A 22,047-nucleotide genomic window follows, 5' to 3' on the forward strand; every position below is an offset into this window, starting at 1 on the left:
GTTAAGATTTTAACGGTACTACTACTCTTATCGATACTGCTTATCGATCCGGTATTTTAACGGTACTCTTATCGATACTTTTTGAGGAAGAAAAAAACAAATTAAGAACATAAATTGCTTTATTTTCTCAATTCTCATTATGCAACAAAATAGTTTTTTAACAAAACATTTTACTTTTTACAACTTGAAATGTAAAATACATAAAATAATAGTGTTGTCACGGTACCAAAATTGTGACCCACGGTACGATACCAGTGAAAGTATCACGGTTCTGAGTAGTATCATGATACCATAGCAAAAATTAGGCAGATGTGCCTTTTGTCATTTATAAAAAGATAAATCACTTTTCTATAATACATCAATGATATTTCAATGGAATAAATTACTTATTGACTTATTCATACTTCAAAAACAGCATCAATAAGTGATTAACATAGGGGGAATCAAAATAAAATAAATAAATAAAATGAAAATCAACCAGCCACCCTCCTCCCCTGACAAGTAAAGAACAGTCCCTGAAGTGCACTGAGGTTTGTGGACCGTTACCTGCCACAAAGAGTAACGTTGTCCATTAAGGTCAGAGCTTATCAATACTGCGGTCTTGAAGAATGTAGCCCCGGGGCTCGTTCAATACCGGAGTTCGGTACCCATCCCTAGATGTGACATCAACATAAAGCGACAAAATAGCCGGCATTTTTAAAACTCGGCAGATGCCAGACGAGGGTTAGCTCGTTCATAGCTTCCACCGCCATGTAGGGAGGAGTGGGGGAGGAGGGTGGAGTGGGTGATGGTTGTCCAAGACAGACAGCAGAAGAGTCAGAGGGGGGATGGGCAGGGCCAGCAGTGTCAAATCTGTTAAAAAAACAGATTCAGTTCATTGGCCCTGACCACGCTGCCCTCAACTCCTCTGTTGTTGTTGGTCCTGAAGTCAGTGATGGTCCTCATTCCACTCCAGCTTCCTCCTGTACCTCTCCTTAGCCTCCCTGATCTTCATCTTCAGTTCCCCCTGTATTGTTCTCACCTCCTCCCTGTTACCCCTGTGACCCGTGACCTGGGTTAATCTACCTGGAGACTCGATTTCCTCCCTGGCTACCACTACTACAACTACAGAAGGCAAAACTTCGGCAGCGGGCCCAGTTCTGGGCCCATGCCGGTATGTTTTCTTCTCTGAAGTCTTCCATCTGAGCATCAATACCACTTACAGCTACTAAAACAGGTGATCGCAGTGGGCTCCTTATGGGAGCCCTTGTGTGAAAGTGCTGGTGCCTGCTAGGAGCCGACATTAGCTCATTGCTGGCTTACTAAAACAACGTTGCCCACCACTAAAAGCTCTGTGCACTGGCAGTTTTATTTCTCTTTGCAGCATGATTTCACTTAGCCTTGTGAAACCATCCTGATCTGGCAAGCTCATATTCAATTTTGCTCCGCAGATCAGTCTGGCCATGCAATCATTAAGTCAAATTCTTGCATCGGTTAAAGCTTACCGGGCCAATCACAACCGTTTATTACTTTGGGGCGGGTTATTTGAAATCACATCATCAGAATAGGAGGGACGACTTCCGGCGTAGCGGTCAATGGCGTAGGACGCAAATTGAATGAGCTCCTGCACAGTAGTCACATATTTTACTTTTTTGACACTTTTCCATCGTCAACTTTCTGATTAAGTTACTTGGGGTGTTTTTTTTAGTAGTTTATTGACTAAATTACTTTTCGAAATGCCCCCAAAAATGAACAAAGGAGGAATCACATCACAGCCACAAGTGCAGCCTAGCCAGCATGATAAGACCTCGTCTCAGAGTGACTCACCTGACCAGGATGGGACCGCCATGGCGGCAGAGGCAGCAGCAGACGAGGCTCACAAACACGAACTCCTCTCCTCAATCCGAGATGACATCGCACAAATCTTCAAAGCCGAGCTGAAAGGTACCTTGGGGGACGACTTATCATCTATCAGGATGGAAATACAAGCCATGAAAACTGAGTTGTCCAGCAGCATAGCAACAATCCAGTCCGAATTTGTGGGGCTAAAAAACACAGTGGGCGAGATGGAGCAGTCGTTATCCACCTGCACAGATGATATCACCAGACTCCAGGACACCGTGGGGCGTCTATCTGCGGAAATTATCAGGCTTGAAAATAGGTGTGAAGATTTGGAGTCCCGATCACGCCGCAACAACATCAGGATCGTGGGCATTCCCGAGGACACCGGCTTTTCCACTGCAGCGGCGGTATCCACTTTGCTCAAAGAGGCTTTCAAGCTGGAGACGGAGCCACGGCTTGACAGAGTCCATCGCATACTTCAGCCAAAGCCCAAACCGTGAGAACGGCCCCGTGTAGTCATAGCCAGGCTGCACTACTACTCAGACTGTGCGGACATTCTTCGGAAAGCCAGGGAACTGAAGCGGATTAAGATCCGAGACATGACGATTTCGGTATTCCCAGATCTTACGGCCAAAACAGCGCGTTCAACGATGTCAGACAGCAGCTCAGAGAGATTCCAGGTGTACGGTTTGGTCTGCTGCATCCTGCCCGCCTGCGGGTCACATACAACGGTGAGGAAAAGGAGTTCAAGTCGCCAGGTGAAGCCAAGGCATTTATTAACACACTGAATGCAGACGGGAACTGAAGTGGTACATGTTGTTATTTAAGGTATCATTTACCGTGTAACCTTAAAGCTACTCTGACGAGTTGTCTGTTATTAAGCCACATTCAAGTGCACCCAGATAATATGCAACAGTACTGGATATTAAAGGGACAACGTGTGTGACTTGGAGTGGCATAACCCTCTAACTACTGGTGTAAACGTATTGCTTTTCTATTTTGTATGGCACCTTATATAATAATACACCTTAAAGACAGAGGTATTTCATTCCTGTTGAGTTAACTTTGGGAATTTAGGAATATTTTTTCCTTCATGCATAAGAATTGTTATGATACCAGCTTGGCTAGCTGTGCATGTTTATTTTGAAGGCACCCTTTATAGTCTGTCCATTTGAGCAATTTTCATTTATCTTTTATACTTTACAATAAACAAGTTAAGCTAAGGCAATTAAGTAGACTGATCACAGCCCCTCTACTTAGGGTGTTTTTATTTATTTACCAGGCCCCTTTTTGCTTTTTGTTTTTGCTTTCATTGTTGTTTTGTTTTTAATGGGCCTTTTTTTGTGGCTGGGGTGTTTCTCCTGTTTCTCCAGTATTGGAAGTTGTACAGTATACACTGTATTTACACTAAAGTTAAAGTGTCGCTATATTTGATATATAATTCTGCAGGGCACCATCGCCCTATTGGTTACTTTAGCTACATAGCTGTAAGCACTACCTGTTGAGTTATGGCTCCTATTGGAGCATATACAGCTATTTCCATCATTTGGGGATGGAGATATGTAGCTGGTGGGAGGGTTTTGTTCGGGGATCAGTTTAGAAGGGTTGAGATGGGTGGTACGTGTATCTCTTTCCTGTTTTTCCCTTTTTTTTTTCTTTTTTTTTTTTATTTATTTATTTTTGTTTGTTTGTTTGTTTCCTGTCAGGTGTTCGGCTGCATTCTCTTTCAGACTTCCTTTAGATAACACTCTTAATGGCTAATACACCAAATATTTCCAGAATTCCTGGCTCATCTGTTAGATTAATAAGTTGGAATATTAAGGGTATGGTAATCCAGTTAAAAGGTCAAAAGTGCTAACTCATCTGAAACGTCTTGATACTGACGTAGCATTTTTACAAGAAACCCATTTATGCAATAAAGACCATGCCAGACTCACATGCCCCTGGGTAGATAATATTTTCCATTCTAATTTCAATTCTAAAGCCAGAGAGGTGGCTGTTCTAATTAATAAACGGGTGCAGTTTTCCTTTAATAAAGTTATTGCGGATAAAGATGGCAGATACTTGATTATTGTAGGTACACTGTTACAAAACCCAGTGGTGCTAGTAAATGTTTACGCCCCAAATTTTGATGATCCCATTTTCATGAAAAGGCTGTTTGAGAACCTCCCCTCCCTGAATGATCATCAGCTGATTTTTGGCGGAGATCTGAATTGTGTCATTGATCCGAAATTAGATCGATCGAATCCTCGCACTTTGACTCAATCTTCAATGTCCAAAGTAATCTCAGAGTTCATGGCTAAAAACGGATGTGTCGACCCCTGGAGATTTTTCAATCCACAAGTAAAGGAATTTTCCTTCTTCTCTCGGGTGCACCAGTCATACTCCCGTATTGACTACTTTTTTATGGATAGCACTTTAATGTCCAAGGTTATCTCCACTGAATATCACGCAATTGTCATCTCCGATCATGCACCTCTTAGTATAGATGTCCAGCTCCAAGTCTGTCCACGTTACTCTGCACCATGGAGGTTCAACCCTCTCCTCTTAGCTGACAATAAATTTATCGAGTATGTGTCAACCTCCATAGATGATTTCTTAGCCATTAATCAGCCTAGTTCCACTTCGTACTCACTATTGTGGGAAACACTAAAAGCATATTTGCGGGGACAAATTATTTCCTACTCTGCTTTTTCAAATAAAACCCACAGAAATAAAATAAAAGACCTGGCCTCGGCTATTCGTGATATAGATCGGCAATATAACAGGAACCCATCTCCTGAATTGCTGAAACGTAGACTGGATCTGCAGACAGAGTTCGATCTTATTACCACGACTGATGCAGAACGGCTTCTGTTGCGATCTCGTAGTTCATATTATGAGCATGGAGATAAAGCAAGTAGGCTATTGGCACATCAATTAAGGCGTCAAGCAGCATCCCGTACCATTTCACAAATTAAAAACGCCTCAGGTTCATTGGTAACTGACCCTAAAGGTATCAATGATATCTTTAAATCGTTTTACTCATCTCTTTACTGCTCTGAATCTCCATCTGACATCTCAGATATGACTCTTTTTCTCCAAAATCTTGAGGCCCCTACCTTAGACCCTAGAGCTTCTGAGGTTCTAGACTCTCCACTAATCTTAGAAGAGGTAGTAGCATCAGTTAAAGCTATGCAAAATAATAAGGCTCCAGGACCGGATGGTTTTTCGGTAGACTTCTTTAAAAAATTTGAAACTAAACTGACCCCATTACTTCTTTCAGTATACAATGAATCCCTCAAACGGGGTTCTCTACCCCAAACATTAACTCAGGCATCCATAACAGTGCTCCTGAAGACTGACAAAGACCCTATGTCCTGCTCTTCCTATAGACCTGTGTCTTCGTTGAATGTCAATGCTAAGATTTTAGCAAAATTACTAGGTAGACGTCTTGAAAAGTTCCTTCCAACCTTAATATCTGAGGAACAAACAGGTTTTATTAAGGAACGACAGCTTTTTTTTAATGTACGCACACTGTTAAACATACTCCATTCTAAACAATCTACGATAACTCCAGAAGTGGTCATTTCTTTAGACGCAGAGGCGGCCTTCGATCGAGTGGAGTGGGGGTACCTCTTTGCCGTACTAAAGAAATTCGGGTTTGGAGATACATTTATATCTTGGATTCGCCTTCTCTACTCGTCTCCACAAGCCAGCATCCACACAAATGATATCCGATCTAATTACTTCCCATTGACACGTGGGACCAGACAGGGGTGCCCTTTGTCCCCACTATTATTTGCATTAGTGATAGAACCTTTGTCGATCGCACTGAGGTCATCCTCCCTGTTTAAGGGAGTGACCCGGGGGAACAGAGAATTTAAATTGTCATTATTCGCTGATGATCTGTTACTATATATATCGGACCCAACCAAAAGCATTCCCTTAATACAGTCGATTTTGGAACGTTTCGGCTTATTCTCCGGTTATAAAGTTAATCCACTAAAAAGTATTTGCTATCCAATAAATAACCTTGCACTCCAACTTCAGCAATCTGACATTCTCTTCAAAATTAACCCTGTGGGGTTCAGATACTTAGGGATCAACATAACACGAACAATGCCGTCTCTTTTCTCTGCAAACTTCTCCCCTTTGATTACGCAGGTTAAAGCTGATGTCCAGCACTGGAGTAGCTTACCACTGACACTGATTGGAATAATTAATGATGTGAAAATGAATATCTTGCCTAAATTCCTTTTTTTGTTTCAATGTATTCCGCTGTTCTTACCAAAGAAATTCTTTAAAACTATTGATGAGGTTATTTCAGGATTCTTATGGAACAATAAAGCTCCTAGGATTCGTAAATCACTATTACAAAATTGTAAATTCAACGGTGGTCTAGCATTGCCTAATTTTCAATTATATTACTGGTCATCACATATTCAGAAGATAACTTATTGGCTTAACTGTGCAGATACTTCATGGTGTCGACTTGAGGCACAATCGTGCAATCGATCCTCTCTCAAAGCTCTACTTACATCCCGTTTACCGCTCAACCCCTCTGGCTTTACTGATAATCCAGTTGTGCGATCCACCCTTAGGATTTGGTATCAATTCAGACGCCATTTCAAATTTCTGTCAGCTTCCTCTAGAACACCTTTACTGAGAAACCATTTATTTCCTCCTTCAAGTACAGATGCTACTTTTCTGCAATGGTACAACAGAGGCATACAGTGCTTTCAAGATCTGTACAAAGACAATGGTTTCTGCAGTTATACAGAGCTCTGTGCTCAATATGGATTACCAACAACCCATCTATTTCGCTACTTTCAGATCCGACACTGTGCTACTTCTCTTTTCCCAAACTACCCCCTGATGCCCCCCAAATATCCCTGGGATGATCTTCTTGAGCTAAACCCTAAAGAAAAATCACTGATTTCAAAAATCTATGCTTATCACTGAATGTGTGTACCGTGTCCAAGACAAAGGTGGCATGGGAGCAGGAATTGGGCATAACATTCACAGAGGAAGGGTGGGAAAGGGCCATTAAAAGGACCCACACAAGCTCTTTCTGTGCCCGACTTGGACTAATACAGTTCAAAGTCCTTCATAGGGTCCATTTCTCTAAAGCTCGTTTATCTGAAATATATCCAGGAGTGGAAGATAGGTGTGACAGGTGTCATCAGTCTCCATGCAATTTAAGTCACATGTTCTATTCTTGCTCAAAGTTACACAATTTTGGCAGGAATATTTTGAGACTATGTGTAAAATACTTAGTATTGAAATTAAGAAATGCCCTTTCATTGCGATATTTGGAGGCCCTCAGAACCATGGTCTGTACACCTCTAAACAGTTAGACTCCTTAGCTTTTACATCTTTATTAGCACGCCGCCGTCTTCTTCTCCAGTGGAAATCAGATTGCGCCCCTTCAATCTCTCAATGGCTTCAGGATGTCATGTTTTTCCTAAAATTGGAAAAGATCAGAGATGAACTTAAAGGTGACTCTGAAAAATTCTATGGGAAATGGCAGCCCTTTTTAACATATGTCAACTCACGTAAAGTCTTACCACCTGAGTGAACACTTATCCTTTTTTTTTTTTTTTTTTTTTTTTTTAAATTTATTTATGTATTTGTTTATTTATTTATATTTCTCTCTGGTTAACTTTTTGTTTACAGCTTTATTTGCTCTTTAATACAGAGAGTTCTCTGTTTAGAGACAAGGAATCAAGAGATACATTCAGTTCGCATTGGGGGGGGGGGGGGGTCGGTTCTTGTGGGGTGGGGGGGTCGGTTCTTGTGGGGTGGGATGAGGGGTTGGAACAGGTTAATGAGAGGAGGTACTGCATTATATGTGTATTCTTCCTGTGATGTATATGACCACTTTTTATTTTGTGGAAAGATGTCGAGACAGGGAAGTATGAATAGTTTGAAAATGTCTGTAATACCTGTAATATCCTCAATAAAGAAATTAATTTAAAAAAAAAAAGAATAGGAGGGACAAGGAGCGGAGTGAATGCCTTTCGTAAACAACCAACATGGCTACTGATTTTGAAACTGCAATGGTAAATGTGTTGAACGAACTGGTTTTGAAACTGCAATGGTAAATGTGTTGAACGAACTGGAATGTACATTTTCTTTAAAAGCAGAGCAAATGGCTGCACCGAAAGCTTTTACTGAAAAAAAAGATGTTTGCTGTCCTTCCTACGGGGTTTGGTAAAAGTTTAATTTACCAAGTGGCTCCGTTGATTGGGAAAAAGATGGGACTCAGTGAAAACCCAGTGGCTATTGTTGTTTCTCCGCTAGCTGATCTCATGGAGGAGCAGGTCAGGGAAGCAACCAAGCTGGGAATCACAGCCATGCAACTCGGAGTCCACAGTGAGGAGGAAATCTGTTAAGATGGCAACACTCTTTCCCAGACATCATCACAGCTCATCTCCGCTGCACCCTGCACTTGCTTGCTGGTCTGTTTACAGTGGCGTTCTGCTAGCCTATGTCACAAGTTTCGTTTACTCTGATTGGTTTTCTGTCTTTGCAATTGTGTGAAGGGGCACTTTGAGTGACAGCCGTTTATACTGCCCCTCGGGAATAGAGGAAATGTACACTCCGTGTCCAGACCCATTCGCGTTTTGTGAATTGGGTCTGGCAACGCCAGGCTAGATTTCACTTATACCAGTAGATTCCGAGCTATCCAGTCAGATCCGAACTCTATTCCATTGAGAGTGTCCTGAACATTGTCCTCCAGCGGTAATCGCTGCTCCTTTCCCGGCTGGATACACTGCAACAAGATGCTCCCTTCAGCTCTGAGAATTGGGCTGAAAGTCCCACTCCCGGCCCATCGGCAGTCCACCCTCTCTCCTGAGTGTTCGTTGTGAAGAATGGGAGAAAGATTTCTCTTCCTCTTCTCTCACCAGACAGGGATGATGACCCGGTCCCCATCTCCAACTACTTTGCTCCACTCGAGATGCTAACTGAGCCGGATGCTGAACTGCTCCGGAGCCACCCGCCCCAGTCCTCTCCAAAACCTTAAAAAAGTGGTGGATTTCCCAGATGATCCCGGTATCCCATGGAAAACATCACCGACGCCTTTCCCCTCCAGCATTATCCAACTCTGGGTGCAGTCCTCCTGGCCCCCAGTCTTCAACATAACTGCTCAACAGAGAAGTGGACACTGCTGTAGGTAGTAGTAACGTCATCTCCACAGGCACACCAGGTGAATCGTGTTCATTTAACTCTGCTGTCGTTGCCACTACCCTAGCTAAAGTGACTAATTGCAATCCGCAACCTCTTTCATCCAAACTCGCCGTCTTTAAGGGAGGCAGTAGAGACCGACGACCCAAAATCCTTATTATTGGTGATTCCATCGTCAGATTTGTTGAATGTCCAGGCGCTATCACCTACTGCCTTCCTGGCAGCAACGTTTCAGACATTATTAAACTGTCACCAGTGCACACAGACCTGCATCCCTCAGCTCACACACTGATTGTTCATGTGGGTACCAATGACGTCATGGATAAACAATTACTTAAACTCTGCATGCAACTGAAATCTATGGCAATCACAATTCAGAACCTGAGCAAAACCTGTGTTTTTCTGGCCCAATTCCCACTCTCTCAAAAACCCCTGAACGTTTCAGCCATCTTAACAGTCTGCATTAATGGATAAAAACTTAATTTTAACGTAATTTGACAGCCTACACCTGAACACAGAGGATCTTAAACAGCTTGTAAAAACTTGATCCAGCATATTGCTTTTAATTCTGACTGATGCTTACCTCAGCACGACCCTGCTCCAGAAGCCACTCCTGTCCATAATGTTGAACATTTTTCCTTGGGTCCTGCTGAGTACAGCTCTATCAATACTATACCTGTGAGGATCACAGGATCACAAACTGCCCCACCTATAGACCCAGCTGATCTGCTTATTCTACAATAAGAGATTACTACTTTTACTCCCCATTCCACCCACTCCAGTAACAGACCCCAACACATCAGTTCAACCTCACTTGTACCCTTTAGCTGTACTGTCTGCTGATCCCAGCTTTAGCATTTTAGCTGTTTTTAGTTTTCTTAATGTCAGGTCCCTTGCAAACAAGTCTTTTTTATTCCAAGATTTTATTATGTCTAGCAATATTGATTTCTCCTTTACTACTGAATCCTGGTTAAGCCCCGGATTCTCTATCCTGCTAAATGAGGCATGTCCCCCTATCTACTCCTGTTTTAATCAACTCATCTATTGTAATGGGAGAATATTCTTCATCCCCAACCCCCCTCTCTTGTGGTGTTCCCCAGGGGTCAATTCTAGGTCCTCCTCTGTTTTTTATTTATATGCTTTCTCTGGGTCAGATAATCCGTAATTATAATATTAATTTTCATAGTTACGTGGACGACATGCAACTTCATGTTCCGCTGACTGGTAGTGACAATCTCTCTCATGTTATGGCTTTTCTCTCAGATATTAAGTGCTGGATGTCATAAAACTTCCTCCAGCTCAATGAGTCCACATCTGAGGTCCTTTTTTTTTTTGGACCCCCAAACCTGACCTCTAACTTAATTAAGAACCTTGGGAGCCTGTCCTCCGATGTAAAGCAACTAAGGTTTTGCAATCGTGCTTCCATCAAATTAGAAACATTTCAAAAGTAAAAAACTTTTTATCTCAAGCAGACCTTGAAAAAGTTCTTCATGCCTTTATCTCATCACATCTGGACTACTGTAATTCCTTGTATTCAGGGCTCAGTCTAAAGGCCATTTCCCATCTCCAGCTTGTTCAAAACTCGGCTGCCAGATTTGAACTAATTCCAAGAGACAAGACCATATGGGGCGGCAGTAGCTCAGTCCATAGGGACTTGGGTTGGGAACCGGAGGGTCGCCTGTTCAAGTCCCCGTCCGGACCAAAACATGGAGTGTGGACTGGTAGCTGGAGAGGTGCCAGTTCACCTCCTGGGCACTGCCGAGGTGCCCCTGAGCAAGGCACCGAACCCCCCAACAACTCAGAGCGCCTGTCATGGGCAGCCCACTCTGACATCTCTCCACTTAGTGCATTTATAGGTCCAGTTTGTGCATGTGTGTGTTCGGACCTGTGTGTAATTGACAAACAGAGTGAAAAATTGAATTTCCCCTCGGGGATTAATAAAGTATATAAAATTAAAAAAATATATATATATATGACTCCCACCCTTGCAATGCTACACTGGCTACCTTTTATTCATAGAATTGATTTTAAACTTTCACTAATTACTATTAAAGCCCTACATGGCCTTGCTCTAACATACATTTTAGATTAACTTCCACCCTATGAGCCTAGCCGCTGCCTGCGCTCCTCAGGTAGGACTCTCCGAACTGTTCCTACAGCCCGCCTCGTTACTAAAAGAAACCGGGCATTTTCCATTAGAGCCCCACAGTATGGGCTGAAATATGTGCCACCAGAAACTGAATTTGAATCATTTATATTTGAATTTGAATTTCTAAACTTGAATAATTGCATTGAAAAACTGAATTTGAATCACATAATTTGAAATTGTATTTATTTCTATATATCTTCACATTCAGTTCTCACAATTCAAATTCAGTTCTCAAAATTCAATTTCAATTTACTGTGACAGACACCCGGGTAGTTAAAGCATGAAGGAAGAGCAATTGAGCGCAGAACCCGGGTAGTTAAAGCATGAAGGAAGAGCAATTGAGCGCAGATTCACAGGACTCCTCTTCGGCCAATCAGCACCTACGTTTTTGAGGACGTAGGAAGAAGCGCTCGGCTTGATCCATAGACCATAGACAATAGGCTTGTTTGAGATGAACTGCGCCTCGCCTGAAAAGTACACGAGAGCAGGCGGCCACAGCGGGGGGTGGTGACAAAAAGCTGCGGTGAAGTCGGACAGTTTCCCGACAGTTTCCAGCAGCCTTCAGTCCGTCCAGGAAGTCACAGACACACTAACATCCTGTTTGGAATGATGTCAGTTCATTAAAAAAGTGATCAGACCCATATAGGCTATCAGTTTGTTTTCAGTCTCCAGTTGTTTTAATTATGATAGATTAATTTATTAAAATGCTTTACAGGTGATCTGTAGTTTATGTTCATGGTTTAACCTCCATTTGATATGAATTCTCCTGTAAATCAGCATCATATCAGTTTGACCTGTCCCCTCAACTACACAGGCTGAATAAACTGTGTTTGACTATAAGGTTAATATTTTCAGAGGAAAAAAACCCCCAAGACAACAGCTTTCATTAAGGCTCAGTCAGATACAGTCAGGGCTTCACATCTGATGTTATTTTAAGAATCCTCACATTCCACTGACCACAAGTCTCTGTGTTGCTAAATACATGAATAATTACACGGTTCAATATTAATATAGTACAGTAGACTCTGTATAGTTTATGATGAATGTATTCAGTCTCTGACAACTAAACTTCACCATCAGTCACACAACATGTTTCTGTTCACAGAATAAACCTTCAGATCAGACAAATACAATCTTAATCTCTAAAATCCAACAAAAATGAATAGTTTATCTAAAACGTCATATTGTTGAGTCGACATCTTAACCAATCAGCTGTTAGATCAGGTGAGAGCCAGGCGGTGCAGTCGGTGGANGCACAATGCATGCCGGTTAGTTTTGTGTCCGACTTCATCCCGACTTGCTCTGACTTATTACAAAAGTGGACGGCGATAAAACCGTGAGAGCGAGGCGGCCGCAGTTTTTAGAACCAGGTGCTGCAGTTGCTCTCCACCGACTGCACTGCCTGGCTCTCACCTGATCTAACAGCTGATTGGTTTAGATGTCGACTCAACAATATGACGTTTTAGAGAAACTACTCATTTTTGTTGAATTTTAGAGATTAAGATTGTATTTGTCTGATCTGAAGGTTTATTCTGTGAACAGAAAACATGTACATACAGAGTCTACTGTACCATATTAATATTGGACGGTTTAATTATTGAAGTATTTAGCAACACAGAGACTTGTGGTCAGTGGGATGTGAGGATTCTTAAAATAGCATCAGATGTGTAGCCCTGACTGTATCTGACTGAGCCTTAATGAAAGCTGTTGTCTTGTATTTTTTCCCTCTGAAAATATTAACCTTATAGTCAAACACAGTTTGAGTAAATTGAAATTGAATTTTGAGAACTGAATTTGAATTGTGAGAACTGAATGTGAAGATATATAGAAATAAATTCAATTTCAAATTATACTATTCAGATTCAGTTTTTCAATGCAATGATTCAAATTAACAATACAATTTCAAATTATGTGATTCAAATTCAGTTTTTCATTGCAATTACTCAAGTTTAGAAATTCAAATATAAATGATTCAGTTTCAAATTATGTGATTCAAATTCAGTTTTTCAATGCAATTATTAAAGTTTAGAAATTCAAATTCAAATATAAATGATTCAAATTCAGTTTCTGGTGGCACATATTTCAGCCCATACCACAGCTGTGGAACTCCTTACCTGAGGAACTTAGGTTGGCAAACTCAGTGTCTTCCTTTAAAACACTACTAAGAACATACTTTGACAGAAAGGCTTTTTTTACAGTAAATTTGTTGTGTGTCTAGTTTCTATCCTTCTTTTATTGATTTTATTATTTATTGATTTTTTTTTACACACTTTGTTTTATTTGGTCTTGGCCTATGTTCAATGTTTTTGTTGCTGTTTTTATATTTTTATTATTTTTATTGATCATCTTTATGCTACAGAACATAGTCCAGCAGCTACACGCGAGAAAAACAATCAAGTATATGTGTAAAAAATAAAAAAACAAAAACAGATAAACAACCAAAACTAAAAATCAAAAAAACAAATTAAAGATCAAAATGATATGCAAATTTCAATTACACAGCATCTCCTCCAAATATATTTCACATAGAGACTGCCATATCAGTGCAAAAGGAAAACAATGAAATAGATAAAAAAGAAAGAACATTTTGCATGAATGGTGCTGATGGAAATAAAAGTAATGGTGGTGCAGTACAGGTTTAACAGATCACTGTTCTAGGAAGTTAATCCAGGCTTGCCATGTTTTTAAGAATCTCTGGGTTACCTCTAATACTATATGTGATCTTTTCTAAGGGCATACAGTAGTTGAGTTCATTTACCCAGTGTGAGTGACTAGGGGGGTCCTCAACAATCCATTTAGACAGAATACACTTTTTTGCTGCCAGTCCCAAGAAATCTGCTGAGTGTATTGAGTCGAACTGGAGATTAGAGTAGTCCCCAAGAAGTACTATGGAGGGTGATAAATTAAGTTCCATATTTAAGACTTTCTTGAGTGTATATTCTATGTCTTTCCACCATTGTTCTAGCTTTTTTTCAGGGGTGTAATAGAACCTGTGAATGGTGTTGAAATTACATATTTTATATCTTGTATTAATAAATCCTTTTTGTGCATCTGTGAGCAATAAGGACCAGTGATCATCATTTATCTGAATTCCAAGATCTTTCTCTGACTTTTCTTTGACCAGGTTAGTATTAGCTTTATTGTATGACATTAAAAGGTCATAAATTCGCGAATTATGCTTTCTATTAATTCTTTGGGTAAGCATTCTAACTGTGAAAGCTCTGGTTTTTCCAGGGTTCCCCCCAGTTGTGATCGTATAAAGTGGCGCAGTTGTAAATATCTATAAAAATGTGTAGCTGGCAATTGGTGGGAGTCTCTCAACTGCTGAAATTACTTTAAAGTGTTATCATCATATAGGTCATCAATCTTAATTATATTCTTCTGGGCCCAAACTTTAAAGCCAAGGTCCTTCTGCACAAAATCTAAGGACGGGTTAGACATGATAGGGGTAAGTGGAGATAAGGAGGTGACTTGTCCTAAAAAATGGTTAATTTTGCCCCAAATGTTAACTGAGTAAATAATGATTGGGTTGTCTGTGTATTTCTTTACAGTTTTTTTGTTAAAACAATACGGGATATGCTTTAAATCTTTTATATTTAAGATATGTCTTTCATTTTTTTTTAAAGATTATTTTTATGAGCTTTTTGCCTTTATTGACAGGACAGAGAGTGAAATGGGGAGACAGAGAGAGAGAGTGGGGACTGACATGCAGCAAAGGGCTGCGAGCCAGATTCGAACCCGCGGCCGCTGCAGCGAGGCGATGCCTCTGTACATGGGGCGCCGGCACTATCCACTACGCTACCTACGCCCCTAAGATATGTCTTTCTATTTGAGTCCAGGAGGGGGTCTCTTCATCGTCAAACCAGTAAAACAATGGTCTTACTTGGGCAGCCCAGTAATATAATTGCATATCTGGAAGTCCCAGTCCTCCTCTCTCCACTCTCTCTTTTTTTTTTTTTTTTTTGGGGGAGGCCTTAAACGCAACACTAACCCCCACCAGTCCGATACTGACAATGAGCGCACTCAGAGCTGGCAGACATGTCCAAGAGGTCATTAGATGTGTGGTTGCACTTAAAAATATGCCCCGACAACCCCCAGAAAGCAGAGTGCCAGATTTGCCAAAAGCAATTGGCATATCACAACTCGACAAAAAATTTGGGAAATCACTTGAAAAACGTAAGTAGTAATTAAAAAAGATAAAATCTCCGACAAGGAAATAGAAAGCCCGACGCACAATGGAGACCTGCTATTATCCTGCTTGAACAGAGACGACTAAATTCTTTCAACAATGTGACTCAAAATAATGATTAAATAAATTTTAAAATATGCATTTTCCAGTTCCCACCGGTCCGCTCTGAGTCTAGTGTCAGAGACGCTTCTGATGCTCTGAGTTGCGCATCTGTTTGATTGTGCTGCAGTATGCGCCAAGGGTTTTAATTTAGTGTTCAATCAAAAGTTAAACACTACTTATCGCCGACCATTAGTGTTTTTTCCTTTGTGAATATTTTTATATTAATTCTAGTGTTGGAAGAAACTACGTTTTCGCCATAATTTTTTATTTATTTATTTTTAATATTGGGAAGAGCTCACTTTTAGTCCAGTTAATTTTGTAACCGGAAGAACCACTGAAGGTGTCAGTCAAGTTTAGTAAGGCTACAAGGGATGTATCAGGATTGATTAAAAACAAAAGTATATCGTCAGCATAGAGGGTAATTTTGTGTGTAATTTTTCCAATCGAAATTCCCATTATGTTAGATTCTTCTCTCACTTGTTGAGCCAGTGGTTCCAAGATGAGAGCAAAGATCAGGGGCGAAAGAGGGCACCCCTGTCTTGTGTCCCGTCCAATAGCAAAGGGGCCTGATATAATTCCATTGGTACCAACTCTGGCTCTGGGTTCATCATATAAGAGTCTAATACAATTTATAAAATAATTACCAAAATTGAAATGTTCCAGAACTTTAAACATGTAGCACCACTCAACTCGATCAAAGGCTTTTTCCGCATCTAGCGAAACGATTACGGGTGTGTCCTTTAAATTAACTGCCTCTGATATTATATGAAAAAGGCGCCTCAGGTTGTTCATTGAAGCCCCGTTTTTAATAAAGCCAGTCTGATCTTTGTGAATGAGTGATGGTAGATGTTTTTCTAGCCTCATTGCTATAGCCTTGGCAAATATTTTGCTCTCTACTGAAAGCAGAGAGATGGGGTGATAGGAGCCCATAAGTTCGGGGTCTTTATCTGGTTTACAAATTAGCGTAATTAGGGCTTCTTGAGTTGTTGGGGGCAGTGTCTTTTTGTCGATTGAGTGGCGATACATATCCATTAAATTATTCATCAAATGGCTATGAAATTTTTTATACAATTCGGGTGTGAACCCATCTAAACCAGGTGCTTTCCCAGACTGGAGAGACATTAAAGCTTTTAGAATTTCGTTTCTGGTTAGTGGTTGTTCCAATAGGGCTTGATCTAGGACCGATAGTTTTGGTAGGTTCAAGGAGGATAGGAATTTCTCACATTTATCTGCTGTGTTTTCGCACTCTGATGTGTATAAATTCTTATAAAACTCTTGGAAGCAGTCATTAATCTCTTTTGGGTTACATGTGGTGGTATTATCTGTTTTTTTTAACTTTATGAATCATGGAGGTGGATATTTGTCTTTTCAGCTGCCAAGCTAACAATTTATTTCCCTTGTCCCCCAGTTCGTAATATCTCTGCCTAGTTCCAAGTAGGGCTTTCTCTGTTTTATAAGTGTTTGATATATTATATTGGTTACGTTTTCTTAGAAGTACCTTGTGTATCCCTTCTGATCTTGTTTTGAAGTGTTCCTTCTCCAAACTCCTTATTTCTGCTTCTAGAAGTTCCAAGTTTTTCCAACTTTATTTTTTCCTATGACTAGAGAAAGATATCATTTGTCCCCTCAGGTAGGCCTTCAATGATTCCCAAAGGATAGAGGGTGATGGGGTGGTTTCAGAGTTGGTCTCTAAAAATAATTTAATGTGGGAGGTAATAAATTTATCAAATTCTGGATCATGTAATAGTGAGGGGTTAACTCTCCACCTATAAAATTTCTGAAAGTTGTTTTTAGGAAGCATTACCATAGAGATGGGGGCATTACACGTGGTAGATATTCACAACTGCTAACCCTGTGAACCATTGCCATGGATATAATGAAATAGTCTATTCGGGTAAAGGAGTTATGTACAGCTGAGAAAAATGAGTATTCTTTAGTATTAGGATGTGTGTATCTCCATATGTCACATAATCCCAGATACTTTATATAGGAGTTGATTACCTTCCTCGACCTGCATTTCACAGGATTTTTATCAGAAGAGCGATCTAGTTTAGGGTCAAATTAAGGTCACCCGCTATAATAATGTCCCCTTCTGCTCCACTTAGTTTTAAAAATAAAGACTGGTAAAAGTTTAGATCATCATAATTGGGGGCGTAGATGTTGACCAGGGTAATGACCTCAGATAATACCTTACCCTTGACCAGTATAAATCTACCACCTGGGTCACGTTCTATTTTGTCTGGTATAAAGGGAAAGTGTTAGGATAGCAATCGGCAAGTAGTCATCAGAGATGGTTTTAAGTGTTTTTAAATTCTGTATATTTCCCCAGCATGAATTTTGGCATGTGGGCACCCTGGATTGGTGGATAATTTTCCTAGCATTTGGTTTAGCTTTGACTGCACTGCACCAAAATAAAATTACCATAACAAAAGCAAAAAAAAAAGGAACTGAGATAAACGAACTATTAAATGCATACAAACAAAATTCTTTCTTGGAAAGAGTTGGAAAGTACCCCAAAATGCACAAGCGCGTGTTTGCACTCCTCCTTAGCACAAATAACGCGCATTGATAGGTAGTAACGTAACAGCAGTCTCCATTTCTGTACTGGTATACATTTAAAACATACGGGACAAAAAGGAACCTGTTGTTAACTGCGAGATATCTGGTGTCAAGAGTCCTCATTTCCTGAATACTAAGCCACACATCAGGAACACGGGGCTTGCCAACAGGCTCCCCTAAACAGTCCCAAAACAGGATTTCACAATATCCAATCACATAGATTATATCAATAACCTCAAATTAAACCCTCGTTTCAGCAGAGATTTCTTATGATCATTTGATTAGACATCAATAATTCAAGGGTAATAATAAGGTAAATTAAAGTCAGCTGTTTGAAACAAGGCTGTGAGCAGAGAAAATGAGATAACTTACCCTCATGGTGTAATATCAAAATATATATATACGGGGATGGCATGAGGAGAGTCGTTTATCGTCCATCCCTAGAAACAAAACAAAACAAGCAGAACCTGTTTACAATCCCATCTCTTTTTGGCTGGGTGGTCAGTAGTCCAGGGATAGATGGGCTTCTCATTTTCGTGGTGTTGTCCAGATACTCTGAGAAAAGTCTCACCGACAGGAATTGGTGAGTATGTCTACACCCACAGTGCAGGCTCGGCTGTGGTTCATTCACTCTGATGTACGCGCCAAAGTCAATGTCCTCGTCCTCTCAGGAGAGTCATATAGCTCAGTCCGTATTAAATGACAACTGAGTGAAAGGTGAACAGGCGGCCTCCAAGTGTCTTTATGTTTAGTTTGCCAAGGACAGATTTTCGGCAAATTTACGAGCTTCATCTGGATCTGTGTAGCTTAGATCTTTACCAGCATGTTTCAGTATCAGACGAGCAGGATAAACCAGCCGGTATTCAACTCTTTTCTCCCGCAGGATTTTCTTCGTCTCGTCAAATCTTCGCCTTTTCTGTTGAAGCTCAAATTAATAATCCGGGTAGAGTGGGATGATGTTGTTTTCATGTCGCAGCATGCCTTGCTGTCGCGCGGACGTCAAGGCCCGCTCCTTATCCTGGTAACATAGGAACTGCATTATTATCGCCCGTGGCGGCTGGCCTGGCTTCGGTCTCGGGGCGAGTGTCCTGTGGGCGCGCTGCAGCTCCAGTCCGTTAGGAAAGTTGTCAGCTCCCAGGATGTTAAGCAGTAGTTTCTCCACAAATTTGGTGGGTGCACTTCCTTCAAACCCTTCTGGTAGCCCCGTCAAGCAGAGACTGCATCTCCTGGAGCGGTTTTCCATGTCATCCAGCTTTACTCTCAACTCCTGTACCGTTTGCTCCATTTGAGTGAGGCGCCTGGACATGCTGTCCACATCGCCGTCGAGCCTGTTAAGGCCGCCTTCCAGGTCTTCTTGTTTCTTCTCAATAAGTGAAGTTTTCTGTTGCAAAGCTTTTAGGGTCAAGTTTAGGTCCTCAATCTTGCTAGTTATCGCCTTGTTTCCCTCGTTGATAGCAGCCATTATTTCGGCGGAGCTGTACTCCCGTTCTGCACTTTCTTCCTGGGCAGACATGGCTAATAGCGTCACCTCCTTGCTAGCTGTTTTCATTGCTGCACCGCAGAGGTTTCTCACTGCCGTCCTCTTACGTTTAGACATGTATGAGGATGAGAATCAGTCCCCTTTGCATTTAGTAAGCTGTTCAAACTTTTATTTTCGGCTATCAGTACGTAAAAATCATTTATTTAATCAATAGATACGGAGCTGACGTTTCCGCGTCTGTTCTCTAGCTTGCCATCACGTGACCGTTGCTGTTTTTATCTTGATGGTGTATACTATTTTATTTGTCTTATAAAGCCCTTTGTAAATGTGTTGTGAAAAGTGCTGTACAAATAATGTTTATTATAATTATTATTGTTATTATTAGATTAGAGATTAGATTAGATTAGATTAGATTAGATAGAACTTTATTAATCCCTTGGGAAGAGTTGTACAGTCTGATGGCCTGAGGGACAAAGGAGTTTTTCAGTCTGTTAGTCCTGCACTTGGGAAGGAGCAGTCTTTGGCTGAACAGGCTCCTCTGGTTGCTGATGACGGTGTGCAGAGGGTGACTGGCATCGTCCATAATGTCTAGCAGTTTGTCCAGTATTCTCTTCTCTTCCACCGTCACCAGAGAGTCTAGCTTCATGCCAACCACAGAGCCAGCCTGCCTGATCAGTTTGTCCAGCCTGGATGTGTCCTTCTTGGATGTGCTGCCCCCCCAGCACACCACGGTGTAAAAGAGGACGCTGGCTATCACGGACTGGTAAAACATCCGCAGGAGTTTCCTGCAGATGTTAAACGACCGCAGCCTCCTCAGGAAGTACAGCCTGCTCTGTCTCTTCCTGTACAGGTGGTTGGCGTGGGTTGTCCAGTCCAGTTTGCTGTCCAGCCACAGCCCAATGTACCTGTAGGAATCCACAGCCTCCACCTCAACTCCCTCGATCAGAACTGGTCGCGGTCTTGGTCTGGACTTCCCAAAGTCAATGACCAGCTCCTTGGTCTTCGAGGTGTTGAGCTGTAGATGGTTTGTGTGGCACCAGACAGCAAAGTCCCTCACTAGGCTCCTGTACTCCTCCTCTCTGTCGTCCCTGATGGCTGTGTCATCGGCGAACTTCTGGATGTGACACAGCTCAGAGTTGTAGCAGAAGTCCGAGGTGTACAGGGTGAAGAGAAGAGGGTCCAGCACCGTGCCCTGGGGTGCTCCGGTGCTGCTGATGACAGTGGCAGACGTGGTGTCCCTCAGCCTGACGTACTGCGGCCTGTCGGTGAGGTAGCTGGAGATCCAAGTGACCAGGCAGGGGTCCACTCGCATCCTGTTAAGTTTGTCCTGAAGCACAAGGGGCTGGATGGTGTTAAAGGTGCTCGAGAAGTCCAGGAAGAGAATCCTCACCATGCTGCTTCCCTGATCCTGGTGCAAGTGGGCTCGGTGTAGCAGGTAGAGGATGGCATCCTCCACACTAACACCTGCCCGGTATGCAAACTGTTGCGTTACATAACACTGATCTTCGGAAAAGCAATACCAGTGTGCATCTCTCCTCTCACACTCTTCGCACTGCTCCGCCCCACTCACTCACAAGTTCTCCAGCAACATTAAGAGAGACACAGACACACACTGCTATTCTGTTTAACCTGTCTGTGAATTAGTCTCGAGTGTGACATCAGTCTATATGTTGCACATGCTGCGCTAAATCAGTCTGTGAGATGAATGAAATGACCGCAGTAACAAATGTGCAGCACAGCACTGTGCTGCATGTGTGGGAGACAGAGCTGCTTGATTGTGTCAGGTGAGTGTTTGTTTGCTAATTTGTGTGTGAGATGGATCATAGCGCATTGCCGTTCCTCTTGGTAGTTGTAGTGTGCATTGAGACAGCCTGGATGCAGGTGACAGATGTGTTTGAAAAAATGCAGCGACAACACAGACATTTCATATACAAGACCTATATAATGAGAACAGAGTCTCTTGCTCCTTTCCTCCCTCAGCCTCTCTGTTGATGCTATGTGCATTAATAAGATTAATAGCCTAAAAAATGAAAAGATTTAAATGATTTCCCAGCACTAGTTTCATTTGAAAGGCTGTGGAAAACGACTTTTTAACTCCCCCCCCCCCCCCCCAAAACTACAACGGATTTAGGCCTACTTGACACTTTTTTACTCATGTTATAGTTTTGTGGCCTGTGCTGCAAACCCTTAAACTTCTGCAGCTCCAGTGCTATGTGCAAAAAGTTAAGGTACAGCCCTGCTATATATTTTATATAATTTTTCTCTTACATGTTGTGCAGCTGTACATTTTCAAACAGGGAAAAAAATATCCCCAGCTCTACATTTTATTCTGATCAGTCTGTTTTTATGAAAGTGCTTGTGACATCTCAAATGTGGCTTTGACTTATAACTGAACATGTAGCCCATTTTATAGAAGATGCCAAGATATATATCGTGTATTGCCATTCAGCCTAAAAATACTGAGATAATGAATTTTTTGTCTGTATCGCCCATCCCTACTTTATATCATAAATGTAACATAAGACTCAAAAAGGATTAATTATGAATTATCAGTTGCAACTTTTAACTGAGATTGAG

At 41.5% G+C, this 22,047-nt stretch overlaps 1 protein-coding gene across 1 annotated transcript in view; it reads left to right on the forward strand.

Moving 5' to 3' along the window:
• Positions 1 to 22,047, forward strand: part of nelfb (negative elongation factor complex member B) — a 66,977-nt gene that overhangs the window by 26,356 nt on the left and 18,574 nt on the right. The gene's annotated exons all lie outside the window — the stretch shown is intronic.

Source organism: Epinephelus moara, chromosome 8 (assembly GCF_006386435.1).
Source record: "Epinephelus moara isolate mb chromosome 8, YSFRI_EMoa_1.0, whole genome shotgun sequence".
NCBI lineage: Eukaryota > Metazoa > Chordata > Actinopteri > Perciformes > Serranidae > Epinephelus > Epinephelus moara.